Source organism: Danio rerio, chromosome 1, assembly GCF_049306965.1.
Source record: "Danio rerio strain Tuebingen ecotype United States chromosome 1, GRCz12tu, whole genome shotgun sequence".
In the NCBI taxonomy this organism is placed as follows: domain Eukaryota; kingdom Metazoa; phylum Chordata; class Actinopteri; order Cypriniformes; family Danionidae; genus Danio; species Danio rerio.
In genome coordinates, this window is record NC_133176.1 from 43852001 (window position 1) to 43876364 (window position 24364).

General features: G+C 34.0%; 1 protein-coding gene across 6 annotated transcripts in view; it reads left to right on the forward strand.

Moving 5' to 3' along the window:
• The window catches only part of gpr78a (G protein-coupled receptor 78a), a 36463-nt gene that overhangs the window by 1809 nt on the left and 10290 nt on the right, over nt 1-24364 (forward strand). For 2 of the 6 annotated variants that reach the window (XM_073953006.1, XM_073953009.1), the window contains exons 1-2: nt 9010-9053; nt 10374-10416. The exons of 2 other annotated variants lie outside the window; for them this stretch is intronic. The gene's annotated coding sequence lies outside the window, so the exon portion shown is untranslated. Of the gene's footprint in view, nt 1-9009; nt 9054-10373; nt 10417-24364 lie in introns of those variants that run through there. 2 more of the 6 variants (XM_073952999.1, XM_073952992.1) reach the window with 1 other exon arrangement.

Genomic DNA, 24364 nt, shown 5'->3' on the forward strand with positions numbered 1-24364 from the left:
ATTTTCTTTTCAGCTTAGTCCTTTTATTAATCTGGGGTCACCACAGCGGAATGAACTGCTAACTTATCCAGCGGATGCCCTTCCAAAACTGGGAAACAGCCACACTCTTGCACAAATTACACTCTTGCATTCACACTCATACACTACGGCCAATTTAGTTTATTCAAATTCATCTATACTCACATGTCTTTTGACTGTGGGGGAAATCTGAGCACCCAGAGGAAACCCATGTGAACACGGAGAGAACATGCAAACTTTAAACAGAAATGCCAACTGACCCAGCCGGGGGCTCAAACCAATGTAAAAAGCATTACGCACAAATTTTAAATATATAATTTATAAAGGTGGGCGACGCATATATATATATATATATATATATATATATATATATATATATATATATATATATATATATATATATATATATATATATTTTTTTTTTTTTTTTTAATATTATTATTTGTAGGGCATTACTTAATATGGTCAACATAATCAATAAAAGGCTGCCATATCTTATAGAATTGTTTAACCGATCGTCTTAAATAGTATTTCATTGTTCTGCACGCTAACAAAGAAGAGAAGGCAAGAATCTTAAAGATATAATTTTATTATATTTGTGCCAATTTCAAAAGCTAAATTTAAACTCTTAATGCTCTTAAATCAGTTTTTAAAAAATATTTTATCTTGTGATCTTGCTTTGAATTTTTCACAAGAAAGCAAAACGAATAAATGATTTCTGAAAAACAGGTTTGTAAAATGCTAAACTAAATATGATTCTAAATAACTCAAGTAAATCGGTAACAGCCATAACTTAATGTAGTATTTTTAACAAGGTTATCATGTAAAACATGACTAGTCTAAATCCAAATCTGATCTTATAACAAAAATCAGCTGTTGGCAAATCCACAACCTATATTGATTCCTGTTGCACATTTTAATTTAGTTTATATGCTGTAAATTACTGAGAGTAAGAAAGGAACCTAAATAGTTGGAAAGCTGATGCAGTTCATTTTGTCCGCCAACACACTTTCTCACATATGCTTCCTTGTTTATTTTGGAGCAAGTAAAACCAAAGTTGTGACAATGCAATCCGAAACCTCAAAACCTTTATGCTGTGGACTCCATCTGAATCTCTGCAAGCTTTAATCTTGTTATTTTGGTTCATGTTGTGGTAGAGCTCTGGGATTGAGACATTATTGTGGATTTGGCCTCATACTTCAAAAGCAGTATTGCAGTTTTTAGGACTTTTGCAATAGCTAAAAGTGAACTGTTTTTGACCTAGCATAGTTCTGAGGTTAATGGCACACATGCGTCTGACACATACAGATTTTAGTGCTCCTGTGAGGACAAAACAGCATCATTTCCCAATCCCACACACCCCTTCTCCCTTCTTCTCTTTCCTGACATCCTTATTTAATAGAAGGCATGACCTTTTTTTGGCAGACGGTACAATTAGGCCCCTCGACATCTTCATTGCCTACAATTTAGCATCTTGGATTAAGTTTAAATTGTTAAAGGCAGACGATCTCTTGTCTACTAGTTAGGTTTAATACTGTATGTTTTATATCCATTTTGTTTTTAAAGATGGTTGTGAGCACCCTCTAGAGGAAACAAACTGAATAACAAAACCAAATATGCTAGTCGTTACATTATCAACCCTATAGCTATACATATATTTGCTAGCCTACTGCACTGAATGCTAATTTATTCGTATGTTTACATTGCAGATGTCTGTTTGTTGTAACTTTACTGTGTAGGGCTTGTGTAAACTTGTCGCTGCATGTTTTGACAAGAAATTCGTAAGAGATTACAGCAATGTTTAACTTGTGGTTCAGCTTTTCAGGTATTTCATAAACACTGCTTGGTTGCAGCTGTGGGTGATCTGCTGAAGCTGCCAATACCTATAAATATTTTCTCTTTCACATGTTCAGTTGTGTCGTCAGTACCGCTGACTGACCACTAGATGATGCTGTGCGGTTAGACTTTGGTTTGTGCTCTTTCAGAGACGTGGCACAGCGCTCTTTATACTTTCTTGTGTTTATTCCTATGGTTTATTCTAGTACACTTTCCATCTTGGATTGTATGTGAGAACTAGATTTGTTCTTCCATGAAAAGTAAAGGTTTGCTCAATCTGAAAGTAATTAAAATATAAATAAAAAAGATTTTTGCTCTTGTTACCAACTAATATTACCAAAATAAAATCATTTAGCTAAACTGTGCCTGATACTGCATATGGACATATTGCATTCACACATTGTATGGGATGAAATATTGAGGGAAATATTTCAGGTCATATAATAAATGTTTTTTTTTTTTTTGTTTCTCAGTATGGCACCAGTAGATTAATCTATCTTTCGTTTCATGTTTTTTTATTTATTTAATTATCTATTATTTGCTTTATTGTCATTACTTTTTTAGATTTATGCAGGTTAGAAAAGTTAATTCTTTTATATATACATTGGAAGTCAGAATTATTAGCCCCCTAATTTTATTAGCACCTCTGTTTATTTTTTCCCCCAAATTTCTGTTTAATGGAGAGAAGATTTTTTCAACACATTTCTAAATATAATAGTTTTAATAGCTAATTTCTAATAATTGAGAATAAATAAATAAATAATAAGTTTATTTTATCTTTGCCATGATGACAGTAAATAATATTTTACTAGATATTTTTCAAGACACTTTTATACAGCTTAAAGTGACATTTAAAATCTTAACTAGGTTAATTAACTATGCAGGTTAGGGTGATTAGGTAAGTTATTGTGTGTGTGTGTGTGTGTGTGTGTGTGTATATATATATATATATATATATATATATATATATATATATATATATATATATATATATATATATATATATATATATATATATATATATATATATATATAGATGGCAGACTTTCTATAGTATATATATATATATATATATATATATATATATATATATATATATATATATACTATAGAAAGTCTGCCATTTACTCAATTTCTGCCATTTACTCCATGTATGTCTATGCATGTATACATAAATATATATATATTTATGTATACATGCATAGACATACATGGAGTAAATGGCAGAAATTGAGTAAATGGCAGACTTTCTATAGTATATATATATATATATATATATATATATATATATATATATATATATATATATATATATATATATATATATATATATATATATACTATAGAAAGTCTGCCATTTACTCCATTTCTTTTCAAAGATCTCTATTTGTGATCGAAGTGCATGTGTCATTTTTCCATTTCCTCAACTTCTGCTATTATTTTGAATCATTCATCTTTAGTTGGTGGGTCTTCTTTATACCATTTATATAGCTTTTTTACTTGTTATCTTAAATAAATATCTATCCTACTTCTCAAGTTTAATGAGAAATATCTCCTAGATAAAGGACATCGAATAATTTAAGAATAAAAAGATCAAAAATATCATTGACAGCAGAGTGTACAGTTTTACTGTTCATTTTTGAGCACTGCCAGAATATATGCACATAATGTGCCTTTTCTACCCCAACAAGGATGAGGAGTCCCAAAGTTTTTCCAACAAAACTCGCGCCAATGGAGGTCTAAATTTAAAATAATGCCACTTTCTTTTCTTTTTTGATATTTTTGACTGATGTAAAGTATTACGCAAATAAGATATTGATTGCTCATAAGTCAATGTCAATTCACCCCAGCTTTTGTTCAAATGCTTATGCAAGTCCATGAACTCTTCACACTAATGGTGTAATAAAGCATTTCTTCAGAGTTTTCTCTCTCTGTCTTTCTTTATTTTTTGTACATCACACACAGAAATCCACACAAAGACTTCTTGGCATGAACTTTTCTTGCCAGCGCAAGATGTAAAAGCGAGTTGGAGATTTATATCTCAAGTGCTCAAAGCAGACAAAAGCAGTTAAACAGCAGCCACAGACACACACACACACATTGACATCTGCTCCACTGTCACTGCGCCAGGACAGATAATCTGCTTCCTGCACACGCTGCGATGCAAATGTCATGACATCTGCTTTATTAGTTAACCAAAAGTTTATTTTTGCATAATAATTAAGCGTAGTTAAATGCATAGTTAAACAAGCTTATTTTATTGCAACTAATTATGTTGAATGCAGTCAAACACTTTAACCTAAAAAACACTCACTAAAAACTGTTGCCATTACATAATCATCTGAACCTTGGAGTGTAAATGTCAATTAATGTCCTTTCTGAGAGCCAGCATGCAAATTTCATCACATTTGACTCATCTAGAATCGCTGAACTGTAGCATTTGGAGATTGTTTGCCATTTCAATTAATGACTTTTTTACAATTCATCTAATAACTCTCTTGATAATACTTTAGATCTTTTCTTTGTATTATTTAACAAGTAAAATCTACTTCGCACGCTTGACTCAACACTACTTACACTGCTTAAATCCAAACAGCAGTTAAAATAATGATTTGTGAGATTCCAGACAGTCTTATTAAAACCTCACAGAGATGAAACACTGAATCTGTTGGTGGATGTGTCTGGATCATGGCTGTGATATGTAAATGACCCATCTGTCAGAGAAAGTCATCCACATTGCAATAACATCTCTGTGCTGTCCTATGTTGACTGGATCACCCCAAAAATCCCATGAGCTAGAGATGGCATTTCTGATAGTTGGCTATTCTTCATAAATGTGAATCCTGCTTTGCATCTTGCATGTCAATCACAGGCAGTATGTGGTGAAGGTCACACGAGGATACAGTGTGTACATTCCATAAAAAAATCCAAGTTGATGTTAGATTTAACCAACCAAAGTGTCGAGTTCAATTTTTACAATAATTTTAGATAGAATTTTTAACCTTAATTTTTTTTGGACAATGAATTGTAGACAAGAATGCATAGTGAGAAAGGGGAAAGATCGGCAAAGGATCTCAAATACAGAATTGAACACGGGTCAGTGTAAACACCTAAGTCATGGTTTCCGTTACATTCATTCTTCCATGGTGGGGTCCCACACCAAAATACATTCCCTTCATGGCTACATTACAGCTTCTCAATCAAAACCTTCAGTTGTTGCACGTCTTGCAAGTCTTTTGAATATTAGAGATAGTTATTTATATTGTAAAAGTTTCAGCTGCTTCCAAAATCCATATTTGTCTGTATTTTACTGGTTATTAGCAACGAACTACCAGTTGTTTTTATTTTGTGCTGAAAATGATGCTGTTGTTTATCCAAAGGAAATGAACTGTGAAAACATAACCCACATTTGATTCTAATGATGCACTCTTTTGTGCATGATCTGACAGTGTAGAATGGAAGTAGTTCATCTTCACCTCCAGGGCTGATATGGAAGATTTAAACTTCGCTGATAGGGTCTGCCCATGTTGATCTAAAAGTTTGACCATCGCTGCCATGTTCAGCTCATTCGCGGCATCCTTGGTGGGGTCAGTTTTAGCTTTTTTTTTTTTTTTTTGCATTGTTTAAATGATTTGGAGGTCATGTTTGATTGAAATTTTTGTTTCACAAATAAAGTAAATGGGCTTTATGCAAGTTTAAATCAAAAACGTATGGAGCAAGAAACAAACACATCTACTCCTTTAGCCCACCTGACCGGGTCATAACCCACATTTACAATGACTTAATGCTTAACCCTTGTCTACGGTTCAAATTGACTAAGACAGAAGCTAGGCTTTTTTTGCACTGCAACTGATGATCAACAGTAAAAATAAAAAAAGATTTCACCTTCTTCCAACAGGGGAATGATTATATGGTGTCATGGCAATCAAAAAAGTCATAATAATGAAAGTCAATGGGGCAAAAACAGCCACCAACATAATGAAAGGGTAATAAATATGCCCAGAGAATAGGGCTGCTCGATTTTGGAAAAAATCATAATCACGATTATTTTGGTCATAATTGTAATCACGATCATTCTAAACGATTATCAGTTGAAGTCAAAATTATTAGCACTCCTTGTTTTTTTAAATAACTATTTCCCAAATTATGTTAAACAGAGCAAGGAATTTTAACAGTATTTCCTCTAATATTTTTTTTTCTTCTGGAGAAAGTCTTATTTGTTTTATTTTAGCTAGAATAAAAGCAGGTTTAAATATTTTAAAACCCATTTTAAGGTCAATATTATTAGCCCCCTTAAGCAATATATGTTTTGATTGTCTGTAGAAGAATCTACTGTTATACAATGACTTGCCTCATTACTCTAATTAAGTCTTTGAATTGCACTTTAATCTAAATGCTTGTATTTTGAAAAACATCTAGTAAAATGTTATGTACTGACATCATAGCAAAGATAAAACAAGTCAGTAATTAGACATGATATATCAAAACTATTATGTTCAGAAATATGTTTAAAAAAAACTTCTTTTCATTAAACAGAAATTGGAGGAAAAGGGTTGCTAATATTCTGGAGGGCTAATAATTCTTACTTCAACTGTGTGTGTGTGTATATATATATATATATATATATATATATATATATATATATATATATATATATATATATATATATATATATATATATATATATATATATATATATATAAAGTTATTTTCCTCCCTGCAAAGGAAAAAGAAATAAATACAATAGAATAAAAATAAAAACGAACTGTGATTTAAGCATCTTCAGTAAGGGATGTTCTCGTCGTTTGATTAATGATAAAACAGGCGGCAGCAGTCACTTTAATGGTTTCTCTTTTACGTGTCTTTTGATTCTCAACTCGTTTGTTTATTACGCAAATGAGGGTTAATATGAATATTCACTCATCACCGCGTTTTGACACCTATTTGACCATTAAAGCGCTCACGTTAAGATTACTTTAGATGTCTGCGCTCCTCTGCTCTTCTCAGTGTGCGAATGAGACAGAATGCTGACCGCGTGCTTATGCGTGTGCGCGTGTTGCACACACACATAAGCACGCGGTCTTTCGCGCTTTTGGTATATGATGCAAAAATCGTTTATCTCGATTAATGGTTTTTCATAATCGTTAGAAGCCATAATCGAAATCGGATTTTCGATTAATTGCACAGCCCTACCAGAAAATATTGTTGAATTTATGAAAATTTTCAAAGCAATTTCCTAAAATTTTTGTCAAAATATGATTTGTCACAAAAAATTATTCCATTTGCTGAAACAGAGAAAGTTGTGGCCAAATTAAGATTTAAAATCACTCCAGACTGGATGAAAACATCAACCAGCAGCACACAAGGGTTAAAGTGGGGATGATATTAAAATGTAGGCTACTCTTCTAATTTTGGACAGTGATGTAGCTTTTGCAGCTTTCAGACACAAATCACTAGTATGATCTCAAGAGAAAACGTATTTTATGTTTTGTCAGTTTAGTGGCTAATTCGTATATGAATTCAGTATACGAGTTCAATCGGGCAAAGCAGTGGCGCAGTATGTAGTGCTGTTGCCTCACAGCAAGAAGGTTGCTGGGTCGCTGGTTCGAGCCTTGGCTTAGTTGGCGTTTCTGTGTGGAGTTTGCATGTTCTCCCTGCGTTCGCGTGGGTTTCCTCCAGGTGCTCCGGTTTCCCCCACAGTCCAAAGACATGTGGTACAGGTGAATTGGGTAGTCTAAATTGTCCATACTGTATGAGTGTGTGTGTGAATGTGTGTGTGGATGTTTCCCAGAGAGGTTGTGGCTGGAAGGGCATCCGCTGCGTAAAAAAGCTTGCTGGATAAGTTGGCGGTTCATTCCGCTGTGGCGACCCCAGATTATTAAGGGACTAAGCCGACAAGAAAATGAATGAATGTGTTCAGTCATAAGAAAATTAATGATTTTAAAAAGGAGGCATGGCGCCCAACACCACCCTAAACCCAACAGTCATTGTAGATTCGTTGGAATGAAATCATACGAATGTAAACGAATTTGATAGTACATCTAAAAAGTTACAAATTGCAGTGAGACACTAGCTATGTTTCCACCAAAACAATGTGAATTAACTTTCTGCGCAAAACTGGATTATTGCATAAAAGATGGCCGAATAAATTAGCCTTTCTATCCGAGTCAAAAATTGTCACTTCCTTATTGGCGTCATATATCAACAGTAAAAGCGGAATTTGCTGCAGTAGGAGAAGCTGCGTGAATCGTTTCTTCATTTAATAAATGACTTGCGCCTCAGAAGGCAATCCTGACACACAGTGAATGCGCGGTGGCATCTGAAGATGTGAGAGGTGGAGCACAGATGCTCTTGATTCTTGAGGTCATTTAATAATATAATAAAACTTATACTGAAACGGTTAAGGAGGTTGAGAATGACCAAAACAACAACATGACCTTTATTTAATGCGCGTGCTGGAATTTGGTTGGTAAAAGTGTTTCCATCATAGTTTGTGCGCATTTCTTATTGTATAAAATGTTTTTACTAAGTTTGTGCGTCTTGGCATTTCCATTAACTGTTTTTTATGCTCTTTTTTAAAATGTGTATAAAAATAGGCGGATGGAAATGTAGCTGCTGTTGAAATCACATATGCTGAGTAATGCTTTCATGGAGCCCACAATGTTATTTGCTGCTGAAATAGTGGTGCAACTGGCAACAAATGACAACTAATATACATAAGTCTGGACTAGATCTTTTCACTTCAGTTTATTTAGAATCATACAGTTTTAAATTAATTAGCTTAATTTAGACTTTAACATGACTTTTAACATTATGACATACAATTTCACATACCCATGCAAACAGATAGTTGACTGATGTAAGCATGCTATCTTCTTTGTTGGCTTCATGTAGGCTGTAGATTGTTAACATTTAACAAGACCTGTAATAAACAATGGAGCAAATCATATATTAGGTTTCTGTTTACTGATTTAATTACTGATTTGAGAGCCAGATTTAACTGTAAAGTAAACACCTGAGGGATGCACAGGATTTCTGAAAATTTCTTTCTTTCATAGCTGATGCCTGTAGTTCTTTCTTATTTGTTTGTGCTCTGAGTCAATACTATCCAGATGTTATTTTGTTTCCACCACCTAGTTCTGATGAAACTGTAAACAATAGAACTCATTCGCTGATCATTTTGATGGGATACACAGCAGGTGTGTGTGCTATTTTTGTATTACGTGCTTTGTAATGTTGATGATTCTAAATTATTCCAAAAGAGCGAGTGTATGCGCACAGCTAGTCATTTGCATAAAACACAAACACAGACCATGTCTATAAGTGCTTTGTGTACAGCCTCACCTCTCTCCGATTTGTTCATGCTCTCTTTCTCATTTCTAGTAGTGCTTTTGCCTGAGAAAAAACCGAGAAAGACATCTGGCAAAGCAAATCTAACAACAGAAAATATAAACTAAACATGTAAAAAGTTTGAAGTTGTTAAGATTTTAAAAAATGTAATTGATGTATTCCTAATCAGACTCTCATTCTTGTCAAGGCTGTGTTTGTTTGTCTGCTTTAATTTTTCCATTTTTTAATTTTAAAAATGTATTTTTATTCTGTCTATCAGTCTAGCCAAGGCTGCATTTGATTGTCTAAACATAAAATAAAACATTTAATGTAGTAAAACTGCAATTGCAATTTAAAATCATGCTTTATATTTTAATAGAATTTAAAATGTAATTTAAATCTGCAATGAAAAAGCTGTCAGCAGTCAATTCCATTCCAAAATGCTTAAAGGTGCACTAAACAAATTTTACCCATCAATATTGATTTTTGAAATCACCAAAACAAAAAAGTCCATAACTTAAGAGGACTTCGCCTCATTTCCATATCTCCCTTATAGTTACTAGACACACCCTTACTGCTGACTGGCTGCACGTACTGTGTGTTTTGGGACATGGTTTGACACTGTGGTCAAAGCATTTTTCAAAAATTGTGCACCTTTTATATATACATTATAAATATATATATATATTTATATATATAATATATATATATATATATATATATATATATATATATATATATATATATATATATATATATATATATATATATTTATATATATATATATATATATATATATATATATATATTTTTTTTAGATAATATTCTTAATTATTTATTTATGTTATTTTTATTTATTTTTATTTTTATTTATTTATGTGTTTATATATTATTTGTTTATTTTTATTTATTTTATTTTATATCACTGTTTTATAGAAACAATAACTTGTAACTGATATAGAGGTTGACAATACAAGACAAAGACTAAGCAAAACTCAGGACTAAATACAAAGAACATGAATAACTAATAACAAACAGGGGTGTAAACACAGGTGGAACTAATGAACTAACAAATGGCAGAAAAAAACAGAACAAAGGAATCACATGATAAAACAAAAACACATGAATAAACATAAGATGGGGAAATACAGAAACCTGACAGAGTCATTTATTCATTCTTTTTCCTTCAGCTTAGTGTTACCGACTGGGTGGAGTGACAGAGGACAACAGGAGGTAAGATCCAATATGCAGTTCATTCAATGTCAGGCAAGCAATGGTCAAATCAGGTGCAAAAGGGTATGTATAGACAGTCCAGAATCGTAGTCGATATAAACAGGCAAAAGGTCGAAAGGCAGGCGGCTAAACAGGATAACTAGGAATGCAAGGCTAGGATCTAAACACAGAGAAACAAGACAGGGAGAAACGTTTCGTAATGTCACACTGGGAAAACAAGACTCGGCCAACTGGAAGCGTCAAAGAGTGGCTTATGAATGGAGTGATATCAGTCTGTGAACAAGGTCCAGCTGGTGATTGCAATCAGGATAGATGAATGAGCAGGCGTGCGTGTTTGGGAGCAGTGCATGTATGAAAATGTAGTCCTGGGAAATGCGGAAATGTAGTCATGAGAGTTTGTGTGAGAACCAGCGATCCTCTGGGAAGCGATCGCTGGTTGTGTGACACTTAGTCCCTTTATTCATTAGGGGTTGCCACAGAGGAATGAACCACCAACTTACCCATCATATATTTTATGTAGTGCATGCCTTTTCAGCCACAACCCAATACTGGGAAACACCCATACACTCTCACACTCAAACACATACACTACAGCCAATTTAGTTTATTCAATTCAGCTATAACGCATCTCTTTGAATGGGGGAAACTGGAACACCCAGAGGAAAGCCACGCTACCACAGGAAGAACATGCAAACTCCACATAGAAATGCCAACTGACTCAGCCAGGACTTGAACTGGTGACCTTCTTGTTATGAGGGGACAGTGCTAACAAAGTGGTAATAAGTTTAGTTAGCCTTCCTTTATTTTTATTTATTAATTTTCTGCTTTAAATTCTAAAGTAGAAATAATTTAAGTGCAACTCTGTTGATGAATCATAAATACTGTATTCAGATATGCATGTTTTTCTTTACAAAAATGTGTTCAAACAGTAAGTAAACGAGACCCCGGGTTAATGCGCACGTTGGTGTCCACTTTAGAGTTTCCTCATATCCTCAGAGGAGCAGACCTTTAATCACTCACTCCTTCAGAGTTCTATTTCTGGCGGCTGAAGTAAGCACATGTGGCCTCGCTGGAGAGTTTGCACACAAACTGATAGAGGACAGGGAACACAACTGCACTCCAGCCATTACTTACCAAATCACAGTTCCACAAATACACACACACACACATACACACACTAAAGCACTACTACAAACAGAGCATCAGCACTCTTTGAAGCTAATCTGGACACATATTATGTAAAAACCATTATGAGAAATGAAATAGCAAAGGTGACAGAGATGATGAGACCGAGCAAATAGGAAGTGTTTTATTTTCCAAGCTAAAAACAGTCTGTGTTTGAAGATACAAAATAGCAGACACATTTTCTCTTGGCACTCGCTGAGATTAAAGGCCTTTCTGAAAGCTTATTATATGTATTTTTTTCCTCCCTCACATATTTTCCAACGCTCTTTAGGAATGTATGTTTCGCCTCTGTTTCGAGTTCATTTTGTGTCATTTTTCATTTGATCCTTTTTTCCCTCTTGTCCAAGAATGTCTTTTCAACCGCATTGCTCCCATCAGTTCAATTAATTGTACGGATCTGCCAGTGGATTGAAAGAGGAAGAAAACATTTGCTTTGTTTTCTTTTTCTGTCTCTCCAGCGGTAACAGACTCACTGTCTCTCAAAGCAGCAGGTGCTTGTGGATGATAAGAACAACCTGTCAACTGGTTCACTCTCACCTGTCACATTCAGACTGTTGTGGAGAGGAGACGGTCAGTGTGTGTGTGTGTGTGTGTGGGTGTGTTCATATGATGACTAATGCAAACACAAGCAGATGATAAACAGCAGTTTTTATTCTAGCAATCATTATTTTAACTTAATTTCTGTTGAACACAAAAGAAGGTGACACAGTGGCTCAGTGGTTAGCACTGTCGCCTCACAGCAAGAAGGTCGCTGGTTCGAGTGCCGGCTGGGTTTGTTGCCATTTCTGTGTGGAATTTGCATGTTCTCCCCATGTTGGCGTGGGTTTCCTCCAGGTGCTCCGGTTTCCCCCACAGTCCAAAGACATGCGCTAAAGGTGACATGAATAAACAAAATTAATTGAAGTGTGTTTGTGTGTTTGTGTGTGTGTGTGACATATCAGGACACAAATCTGCATAATGACTTGAGTATGACACAGGTATTACAAAAAGGAGGTGAAATATGAGGACACTGGTGACGTCCTCATTTCTCAAAAAGCTTATGCACAGGATGAGTTTAATCAGAGAGTGAAGCTGCACACAGTCTCCTGTGATGGTTCAGTTTAGGGGTAGGGTGGGGTGAGGGCAATACAATATATGGTTTGAAAAATATAAAATGAATGGAATTAATGTGTGTGTGTGTGTGTGTGTGTGTGTGTGTGTGTGTGTGTGTGTGTGTGTGTGTGTGTGTGTGTGAGAGAGAGAGAGAGAGAGAGAGTGAGTGTGTATGGGTGTTTCCCAGTACTACATCAGCTGTGTAAAACATATGCTGGTTGGTGGTTCATTCTGCTGTGGCGACCCTCATGAATAAAAGGGCTGAGCCAAAAGAAAATGAATGAATGAATAAACACAAAAGAAGAGATTTTGATGAATGTTGGAAACTGCTAGCTGCTACTGGAAGTCAATAGTTACCGGTTTCTGATATTCTTCAAAATATCTCATTCAGTGTTTATCGAGATAAACTCAAATGTAAAAAGTCATTATTTATTTACTCTACACTTAACATGTTTTGTTTAACACAAAAAATGTATTTTGGAAACTTGTATCCATTGACTTCCATAGTATTTGTTTTTCCTACTAAGTATGTCAACTTGTTCAACCCTAACCCCAACCTTAACCCCAATCTAACAGTCTGCTTATAATCTAATGAGAATTAGTTGGCATGTAGAAGCAATGTTACTTAATTCAACAAACGGACAATCAAAAAAAGTTTGACCAGAGACTCATTAAGGTATGAAATCACATAAGGATGAGTAAACTCTCTTTAAATGAAGAATGAAATTCAAAGTTGAAGTCAAAGTAGAAAGTGACATGAACTAAGATTAATAAAAGTATTGTTTAGTATTAGTTTATGTTGTCTAGTGTTAAATTGTTAGTTCAACCCCAAACAAAAAAGCATACTGTCATTATTGAATCATCATCTTGTCATGATAAACCCATGTCTTTTGGTCACTTTGGGAACACAAGTAAATATTTAGTATTAATTAAACCTGAGAGATTGGTGTCCAGATGCTTGTCCTTAAGATAATCATATACTGTAAATGAAGTGGTTTAATCCTTGTCTTTTAAGTTTAACAGTCATACACATCAATCATCAAGTTGAACTTGAACATAAAAGCTCTCCAATAAGCTTCTAAGCTTACTTTTTTCTTAAAAAAAAGACAAGTGTCATAAAATTCATGTTCAAATACTGGTTCATGTCTTCTAAAACCATAAAAAAGCTTTTTGGGAAGAAGATATCGATGAATCTTTAATTAATCAGTTGATATAGCTATTCAGATTTTTTTTATTCACAAGTTGGATATGGGTCTTGAGTTCTCAGTAATTAGGATGTTAGTTAATAATGACTTAAATTCTGTTAGTCAAACAAATGCTCATATCAAATGTCATGGGACAAATAAGTAAATGATGACAATTTTTTATTTTTGGGTCAACAGTTTTTTGTTTTTTTTTGTATACTCATAATAGAGGAACTAATGCTTTACAACCTTTTTAAAATTACACTCTTGCCCATATTAGTACTTTAAAGTTACACATTAGTTACTAAAAAGTAAAAAGGTCTTCCTTTTGAAGAGATGCGACTATGACAGCTTTTGTACTTTTATTTCCAATAGTGTATAAAACAAACAGTTCACTCAAAAAGGTAAACTGACATCATTTACTCCGTTTCATTTCATGAGCTAAACCTAAAAGAACATATTTTGGGGATTTTTGGTACCCAAATGCTTTCGGTTGCCATTAGCTTTCAATCACTTTTGATTAATCTAATACATCCCTGCTAAATAAAAGTACTAATTTATTTTGTTTTTTTTTAATCCTTAAAAAAAATTCACTGTTAAAAGTAACTAGTTACTTAAAGCAAGTAAACCAATTGCTTAAAAAGCAACAAGTTGACTTTACAAAAAAATAATGTAAGTAAACATGTGAAGCTGACTTCATTTTTATAATGCAAACTGTTCTCACTTCTTTAAAATAAAGGTAAGCTAATCATTTTTTTACAATACACCTTTAATATATTTGCTTTTCTGGATCTAAATGACATACAGTAAAATAAATCTGCTTTTCCAGACTCCTGTGTGTCTTCTAAATTCAATACAGGCTATAATTGTAGATTTTATATACTTAATTATTCATCAAATACAGTTGAAGTCAGGATTATTAGCCCCCCCCCCCTTATTTTAAAAAAAATTATTTTCCAAATAATATTTAATAATGTTTTTTCTGGAGAAAGTCTTATTTGTTTTATTTTGGCTAGAATAAAAGTAGTTATTCATTTTTAAATACCATTTTAAGGATAAAATTATTAGCCCCTTTAAGCTAATTTTTTTTCGAATACAATAACTTCCCCTAACCTGCCTAGTTAACCTAATTAACATAGTTAAGCCTTTAAATGTCCTGAAAAATATCTAGTAAAATATAAAATTCATTTTGTATCAAAATTACATCTATGCACTCAAAAAATGGCCAAAAATGTATTTTTAATAGGTTAACCTATAATTCCTTCATGTTGTCCTTACTAATTGTCGAACCCAGCATTTTGTTTACAGTTTGTGTGTGCGTGTGAATGTGTGAGTACATGCGTGTTTATTATGCGTGTCTTTTACAAAAAAATAAAATGCATAAAGAATCGAAACAACACTAGTAAATAATGAGATATTTTTATTATTTCTATATTTTTCTATATCTCTATATCTTTATTTGAATTATTCTTTGTTATTATTAATGTATGGTCATTATTGTATGCCTTCTACAGCTTTAATCTTCTTTTAAGCAGCCTCTTACAAAGTGAGCTCTGTCTGGTACATCTGTATGCAGCACTGGGGAATATTGGGCGGACTATGATAAGCCTGTGGAGCCAGTGCTGATTACAGAGGTGCTGTTAGCAATGAATGCATTACCAGGGGGCTTACACAATCCCATTATAAACAAGGCAAAATGGAGCTAAGTGGCTTGTAAAAACAAAAGGAGAGATGTTAGGGTTTACTGGCTGGGTAAGAATGGCTTAGTCGCACGGATTGAATTAAGAGCACAGTTAAATAAAATGAACTGCAGCAAACTGTTAGAAATGGATGTTTACACAGTTGTTAAAGTAACTAAGTGTGGGGAAATTATGCTGAGGCAATTGATTTATTTATTTATTGTATGTAAATTTTGGGTTTAAGATTTGAAGACTTGCTTGAGTTATGAAAAAGTAACATTTTTGAGTAATCTGGTTACACTTTGCAATAAAGTTTCATTAGATACTGATATAGTTGGGATTTACTAACATGAGCAAACAATGAAATACATTTATTAGTTTATATTTACCTTTAGTTATGTATTCTTTATTTATTTATTTTATTTATTCTGCAATATTATAAGTCCAAAGTTGTACTTGTTAACTTTAGTTAATGCACTAATGTTAACAAGCAAAACTTTGGATTTTTAATAATGCATTATTGAATGTAGAACTTAGGTTAATAAATGCTGTATAAGTGTTGTTCGTTCTCGGTTCATTTCCTTAACTAACATTAACCAATGAAGCCTTATTGTAATGCGTGACCAGCAATCTGGGGTTAAATCTTCAATACTTCATGTATTTTAATCTCTTTACATGTACAAAATAAAGCCCAAAAATGGTCAACAGCACTGTTTTTGTTACATTCTGCATGACAACATACAACAGAGAAAATGATGTACTGTACATAGCCCGAACATTGCCATCAATTCTTGCACAATACAGTCAATGTTTTTTTTTTGTCAGTAGAATATTTCATTTCTATAAGAAAATGAACTCCAGATGTCAAAAAACAAACAGAAAGTTACTACACCTAGCAACAGTGTTACAAGGGGACAAAAGTATCTGAAAGTTGAGTAGGTTTTACTTAATTACTTTTATTTGTTTTCCTCAAATATTAAAGGTAAACATTAACAATTCAAGCTAACATATACCTACACTACCTGACAAAATTCTTCTCGTCGATCCCAGTTGTGTTTTCATCTGAAGAATCTACCTTCTGTCACTTTTCCAAATGATCAATAGACTAAAAACGAAACGTAATTTAACAGTTAAAAAGGTAAAATAATGGCTGTTAAATTACAAAAATTTACTGTAAAATAACAGAGGTTGAATTGTAGAAATTACCAGAAATTTAAATTTAGGGAAATTTCTGTAATTTATTGTCTGTTATTTTACAGTAAATTTTTGTAATTTAATGTCTGTTATTTTTCAGTAAATTTTTGTAATTTAATGTCTGTTATTTTTCAGTAAATTTTTGTAATTTAATGTCTGTTATTTTACAGTAAATTTCTGTAATTTAATGTCTGTTATTTTACAGTAAATTTATGTAATTTATTGGTCGTTATTTTATGGTTTATTTCCGGCACCCCAGCTGCCGTAAATAAACCGTAAAATTTCAGATTTTTTTTACAGTGTATTGATCATTTGGAAAACTGGCAGAAGGTAGATTTTTCATATGAATCATCTGTTGAACTGCATCGCAATCATCACAAATACTGCAGGAGACCTATCGGTACTCATGGACCCAAGAATCTCACAGAAATCAGTCAAGTTTGTTGAAGGAAAAATCATGGTTTGGGGTTACATTCACTATGGGGGCGTGCGAGAGATCTGCAGAGTGGATGGCAACATCAACAGCCTGAGGTATCAAAAGATTTGTGCTGCCCCTTACGTTACAAACCACCAGAGAGGGTAAATTCTTTATCACGATAGTAATCCTTTTCATACTTCAGCCTCCACATCAAAGTTCCTGAAAGCAAAGAAGTCAAGGTGCTCCAGGATTGGCCAGCCCAGTCCTGTAGCATGTCTGGGGTAAGATGTAGGAGGAGGCATTGGAGATGAATCCAAAGAAACTTGATGATCTCTGAGTGTTCAGCAAGAACACTTTCTTTGCTGTTTCAGATGAATTTATTAATAAGTTATCTGAGTCTTTGTCGAGATGTATGGATGCAATCGCCCAAGCTCATGGGAGTCATACACAATATACATTCTTTTTTCACTGCACCATGACTTTATTATTTATTATTTAAGTGACAAGACTTTTGTCTTAGCAAAGTCAGACCTTACTGTCCTAATTAAATCATTAAAGATTAAGGCATGATCATATTTTACTTAAGTAAAATAAGTGTAATCTATAGGCCTTTGTCTTTCATATAAGATAGGCGACAAGACTTCTGTCAATTAGTGCACATTAAAAGCTTTCATTTCTACAAGCTTTATCTGAGTAATGTAGTATTTGCTGTTTATAGTTAAATTATTTATTTTAGGAATTACTTTTTTATATAGTATTTACTGAACACTCAATGGTATTTGCTTTTTGTTCAAACTATTTACTATAATTTAACTGAATCGACACAATTCTTGATTTTTTTTTTAGGGGGGCAACTTTTTATTTTTGTGTTATGTGCAATCCACTTATATTAAAAAAAAAAACCTAATGACTTAACTTAATCCCTTTATGTTGTTCCGACACAAATCGATTGTGTGGAACCTATAGCTTTGTTTTGTTACAGTGTAGAATCACAGAATCATTTGGTTCTTGCAAAGAAAGTAACCTTTCTGCTGGGGAATAAATGAAAACTCATATTAGATATGTTTATGTGTGTCTTGACAGACAATAAATATCTTGTAATGTCAATGGATATTACGTCAGATGAAATTCTTGGCTTGTAGAGGTCTAATATGTTAGTGAGTTGGATCTTGAGTGAACAACCTCATCCAGTTCCACCCGAGCACACACACACACAAACAGTGGAAAGCCCATTAAACCAAAATGAAAAACAAACCTATTGCCAAAACCTTCGCGTCTCTTTCGTGTAGCTTTCCTGTGCTCTATTAACAACAGAATTAAACAGAAAACCATCACCAACAGCAATGAACCCCAGAGCTCTCGAGATGCTGGAAAATTAATGGGATTTTTGTGGAGGAGTAGCATATTTCACAACTGGCTTTGGGCTTGTTCCATTATTAGTCTGGCTCTGGGTCAACTTTCACTCGACATGATTAAATCTTATTCAGTGTAATTGTATCAACTTTATTTCTAAAGTATGTACGTATGCTCCGAGATGATACCATCTACCTCCATTTTCACATAAGCCATCTGGAGTGTTTCGGCCACTATTGTCGCACAAAGAACCAGATGTTAATCAACACCCACAACATTACGAATAAGCAGATAAGAAATGCAAACAAGGCAGTTTTCCTGAGAAATAAATATAACAGGATGTATAGAAGAGTTTGGACTGTCAGTTAGTGACTAGAGATAATTGTCTCTACTTGAATAATTTATGAAATGTTTTTATTGCTTCTTTCTTTAGGCTTTATGAGCTGATATTTTTACCTAACTGTCATGTCAGTAATTTAGAGCTGATGCCTGTGGGAAAGATTTGCAGTGTTCAGTAAATATGACACGTGATAAACAATGCCGGTACAGTGGAAGCCCAAGTTTCCCATCCTTCCATAAATTGCAACCTGAACGGTGTAATGATGGGAGTTCTGCATTAATGCAATGCTTGGCATTAATATTTAATCTTTAAAACACAGCTATATGTTGATACATTGATATGATTGAGTAAATGCCTACACGTGACAGCTGAGCTCACTTCTAGACTCGGCTGAACTTACATGGAAAAGAGTTTTTAGTGAATTATTTACTAAAGCCTGGAGTGGAAAGAAAACAGCCTGTTGTGTTTAAGTGGCTTGTGTACCTTAAGAACAGAACTTTCGATATTTGCTCAGTATTTGACAAAACAAGAAAGAAATATACAATGTAGGCTACAAAGATATACATTTATACATCCACCAACTATCAAACGGTTGCTTTTTGAAAACCCTGTTTCTGCTCATTAATGTTCCTTGTATGTGACCAAAATTACTATTTCACACTTTGACATACTAATAAATGTTTTTTTTAATTGTAAATGTTTTAAAATGTAGTCAATTCTTGTGATTCAACATTGAATTTCAGTAACCAGATCGTGCTATTATGATGATTTACCTCTCAAGGAGCATTTCTTATTATTATCATCTTATTATTATCATCAGCTTAATTTTTTTTTTTGAGGAAACAGTGACATACAGTTTTTCTTAAAAAAAATAAACTATTTATATTCATCGAGAACGCATTCAGTTGATCAAAGGTGATATGCACATATATAATGTTGTGAAAGATTTGTTGTCAAATAAATACTGTTTATTTTTTGAAGATTTGCATTCATCAGTGTATCACAACAAGATTTGAACATTAATATAAAAACTAAATGTTTTCTTTAATGATAATAACCCTTATTGTTGACTCTGAATATCGATAATGATGGATATTATAATTGTTATAATCACCAGCGATGTAGCCCTTTTGGATCTCTGGAGAACACTCCTTGCTTTTCTTCCGAACTACATGTCCCATCATGCCCCGCAGTTACACACTGGTTTCAGGTCTACTACTGATTACACACACAGCTGAAGCTCATCAGGACTGTTTCGTGGACTATTTGTACACAACACACAGTCTTGTTAATCCTTATAGCCTGAAATAGCGGTCTGCGCGGGACTTTTTTTTTTTTTTAAGTTCTGCTCTCGTGAGGTTTCATTCCGCATAAGACAGCTCCCGGTTTATATTCAGTCTTTTTTCACTAGATGCATGCTTAGAAGAATTATCTACACGAATCGACCATTCCCACCAAATTTAGATCTGGTTTCCAAAATTTCACAATTAAATTCAGTTCTACCAAAAGAGAGAGATAGCAGATATAACTGTAGGTTGTACAAGGATTGTAGGCTAAATGTCAGTTTTGTTTGCCCTTTTGTGATAACATATGACTGTCCCCTTAAACCTGAGGTTCCAGTCTTGTGACTGCTAAAAGGTAAAACCCATACCAGTTTTCTAACAGTAAACTGACCATTGTCTAATGCAAGCTGAATGTCCTTTAAGGACAGCGCATCTTCAGTTTGCTCTGCCATGGTAAAGCCCGCTCTGAGGACCGTTTTATGCAGCTAATGTGTGCACAGACTGTGCGGGACTCGGGAATGCTATTTTTAAACTGCCCGCTCCTGTTCAAATTTCACCAGAGTTACTGACCACTACCTTGTTTTATTCAGAAATGTATTCCTGCGCCTCAAGAAATCTGCTCGGGTCTCGCAGCTGAACTTCTAGTCTGCATTACCTTTTGTTTTCCTTGTCCTGCCTAGCCATGCATTTAACCCTTTGTTTTGTTTATGTTTGTTTAGCTTCCTGCCTTGACCTTTCCCCTGTTACACTGACTACTCTTTTGTATTATCTACATGCTAATATTTGTCCCTTTATTGAATCGTTCCTGCCTGACTATTCTTAATAGAGCTGCTTTTGAAACTTTATTTTTGTTTACGCACCATCATTACAATAATATAGTATCGTCAACATACAATATTAGAATGGATTCTGAACGATCATGTGACACTAATGACTGGAGTAATGATGCTGACATTTTCTAAATAACTTATTCACATAGAAAATAGTCTTATATTCTAAATGTAAAAAATCACTACTATTAATATATCTATTTATATCACTACATATATTATTTCAATGAAAAGTGAAGTCTTTATGTTTAAGTATGTCAAATCATTCAATCAAATAGATATGTGTTTTATAATTTATTTCATTTTTAAATAGACTCAGAAGTTCCAGTAAATCATGTTATTTTGATTATTAATCAAGAATTGGACGATTTAATTGTGAAAATATGTCAACAATTACAAAGAAACTACACATTACAACTAGATTCTTAAAGTTTGAGAACAAACTTTGAGGCTGGCTTGTGAAAGCCTGATGGTAATAGTTTATTTAGTTTAAACAGTTTTAAAAAGTATGAAAAGATAGATAGATAGATAGATAGATAGATAGATAGATAGATAGATAGATAGATAGATAGATAGATAGATAGATAGATAGATAGATAGATAGATAGATAGATAGATAGATAGATAGATAGATGATGGAGGGATGGATGGATGGATGGTGTGCTAGCATGAGTCAAACAAGCCAACCCCTGCTTCTCTACGATGTTCTGATACTGAGATATAGCTGCTGTTATATCGTTGCTAGGTTAGTCTGTTTTGTTGCTATGGAGTGGATTGACAGCTTAGACTGATGATGTATCAAAGCTTCTTGCCAGTATGAACAGTTAAAAGCAACACCCATGTCTCTATCACACTGCAGCATGACGATATCAATCTGAACCTCTATAATGGAAGTCTATGGGACCGTTGCTAGGGTGCCGTATCTGGTTGTTAGGGGTGTGGCTAGAAAGTTAAAAGCTCATCAGTTATTGGTAGTTTGGTAGTCTGAGTTAAATGAGCCCAGTTAGAAGCCTGTAGGACAGTCTGATGCAGACTTATGAGGTCACAAAGTTTGGTCCAATGTTAAGTCAATGGGATTTTTCTGACGATCCCGGGACGTTTTTCGGAAAACCAAAAGTAGGATCAGTCGGAAAAGATATAGCAACCCGAGTCAGACCAGTTTGGAGGTCTGGTGTGAGTTTGGTGGGCATAGCTTGAAAGCTCTAGGAGGAGATAGAGTTTAATTTTTAGAAAAATAGGATAACAATAGTCTGGCTTGCTACACAAGCCAGCCTAATTAGCCTGAAATATTATTTTCTGGAATATTATTAGCTTAGTTTGTGGCCTTGCTAGGAGATCAACAAAATTCAGTTTATCTGTGACAAGCCATTTATTTGTCATGTACAAATTTCCATTTGAATTTCTCAAGAAAAAGCTATTTCTTCAAAATCAATGCCTGTTATTTTATATGTATGGGGATAAAAAAAGAGTTTGATCCTTTTCAAATGCTAGCCAGCCTGCTGTGTGTGCCTGTGGTGCAGAGGAGCCAAAGGTGGTGGATGGTCAACCTGTCTTATCATATTAATGTAACTGGAGCAACAGCAGAACCTCCAGTCTTTTCTTCCTCTTGTGCTCTTGTTCATCTCTAATGTGTGTTTGCATGCATGTTTACATTTGCTTTTACTACACAAGGAAAATGAAACCGTGTATTCAAACAGTGCCCTTATCGTGCTAAATACGGGGTGTTACACTAGACGTCATGGTTTACTTTGCTTAGATTAGCTATTCTGCAAACACTGTTGATTGTATTGTGCTATATAAAGCTACTTAATTTGATAAAGACATAAATATAGTGGCAGATGTGGTCCTGGATCGAGTTCATTAATGTTGTTGACACTATATATGACAACATGTATGTGTATTCTTACACTCTATTCTCAAAAGGAAATCGTAAAACCTTAAATCACAATTGTGGATAACAACCATTATGAGAAAGAGGATTTTTAAAGCAAGACTTTTTTTAGGAAATAGTCTCATTTCACCTTGTGTTAAACAATGAGCACATTTACATGAACACCCAAAATCCGATTTAAATGCGATTAAGACATTACTCTGATTAAGAGTCCACCATGTAAATTGCAATTTTTGATCACCTAAAGCCATAATCGAACTAAAGAGAAATGAAATTAAGACATGTGGAGTATGGCGATTATAGTCACATTATTGAAGTGCAGTACAGACATGAAAACACCGCAATCAAACTATTACCATGTGTAGGATTTTCGCCACATTTTGCGACAGGATAGTCCATACACACATGACTGTTTGACACTATTCTCTGCACCTACCAAGTCAGTGAAGGACCACAGACACATGCATTGCGAGAGGCAATTTATTATTTTTTTCCCCATATGACATGCAGTATCAATTTCCATTAAAACAACACTCTTCCAGCAGTTCCAATATCTCTTTTGTCATGGGGGCATGCATGAAATGTTCCTGAATGAAAGTGAAAGTGCCAAACTGCAATTAAAGTCAACTCATTAAAAAAATGAAACACCCAAAATTACGTGAAACTGATGCAATGACGTTAATCGAATTATGTGCTAAAACGTTTAATGTGGGATCATGAAAGGAACATTCAAAAAGCAACTCCTGTAAACACTTTAATTTTATTCTTGTCTTTGTCAGATTAAGGAAAATTATTTGATTACTAATGTCCGTGTATAGTCGATGGAGTTTAATCTATGTTTTTAGAATCCATTCTGTCGATCTCCAGATCTAGGGGCACTTTTACCTGAACTTAGCATAAATCATTGAGTCAGATTAGACCATTAAGCAGCGCACTCCAACTACTGCTATAGTTTTGGAAAAAAGGAATCCCCTACATCAGGGGCCACCATCTCGTTCCTGGAGTCCCGGTGCCCAGCAGGGTTTAGCTCCAACTTGCCTCAACACATCTACCTACCTGGGTGTTTGAAGTATACCTTGATTAGCTTGTTCAGGTGTGTTTGATTAGGGTTGGAGCTAAAATCTGCAGGACACCGGACCTCCAGGAATAAGGTGGTGATCCTTGCCCTACATGTAAACTGTGGCTTGGAGAAATTACTTATATGTTACAGTACATTTAGAGTTAATTAGATACTATTTGAAAAAAAAAAAAAAAACTTGAACAATTTGAAAGTTTCATATCCTTTTGTCTGTTGCCTTGAAAAAAATCCTTATGAAATATGCTTCATTTCTGTAATGTTTTAATATGCTTTGTCATCATACTCTGCAGTTTGAACAGGTCTTTGTAAACAAGTTGGCTTGTTATGTGTTTTTTTTTATTTATTTATTTATATTATGTTTTTCCCTTTTTTTCTTTTTATTTGCTTTGCCTATGTTATATGTGGACATAACATGTAAAAC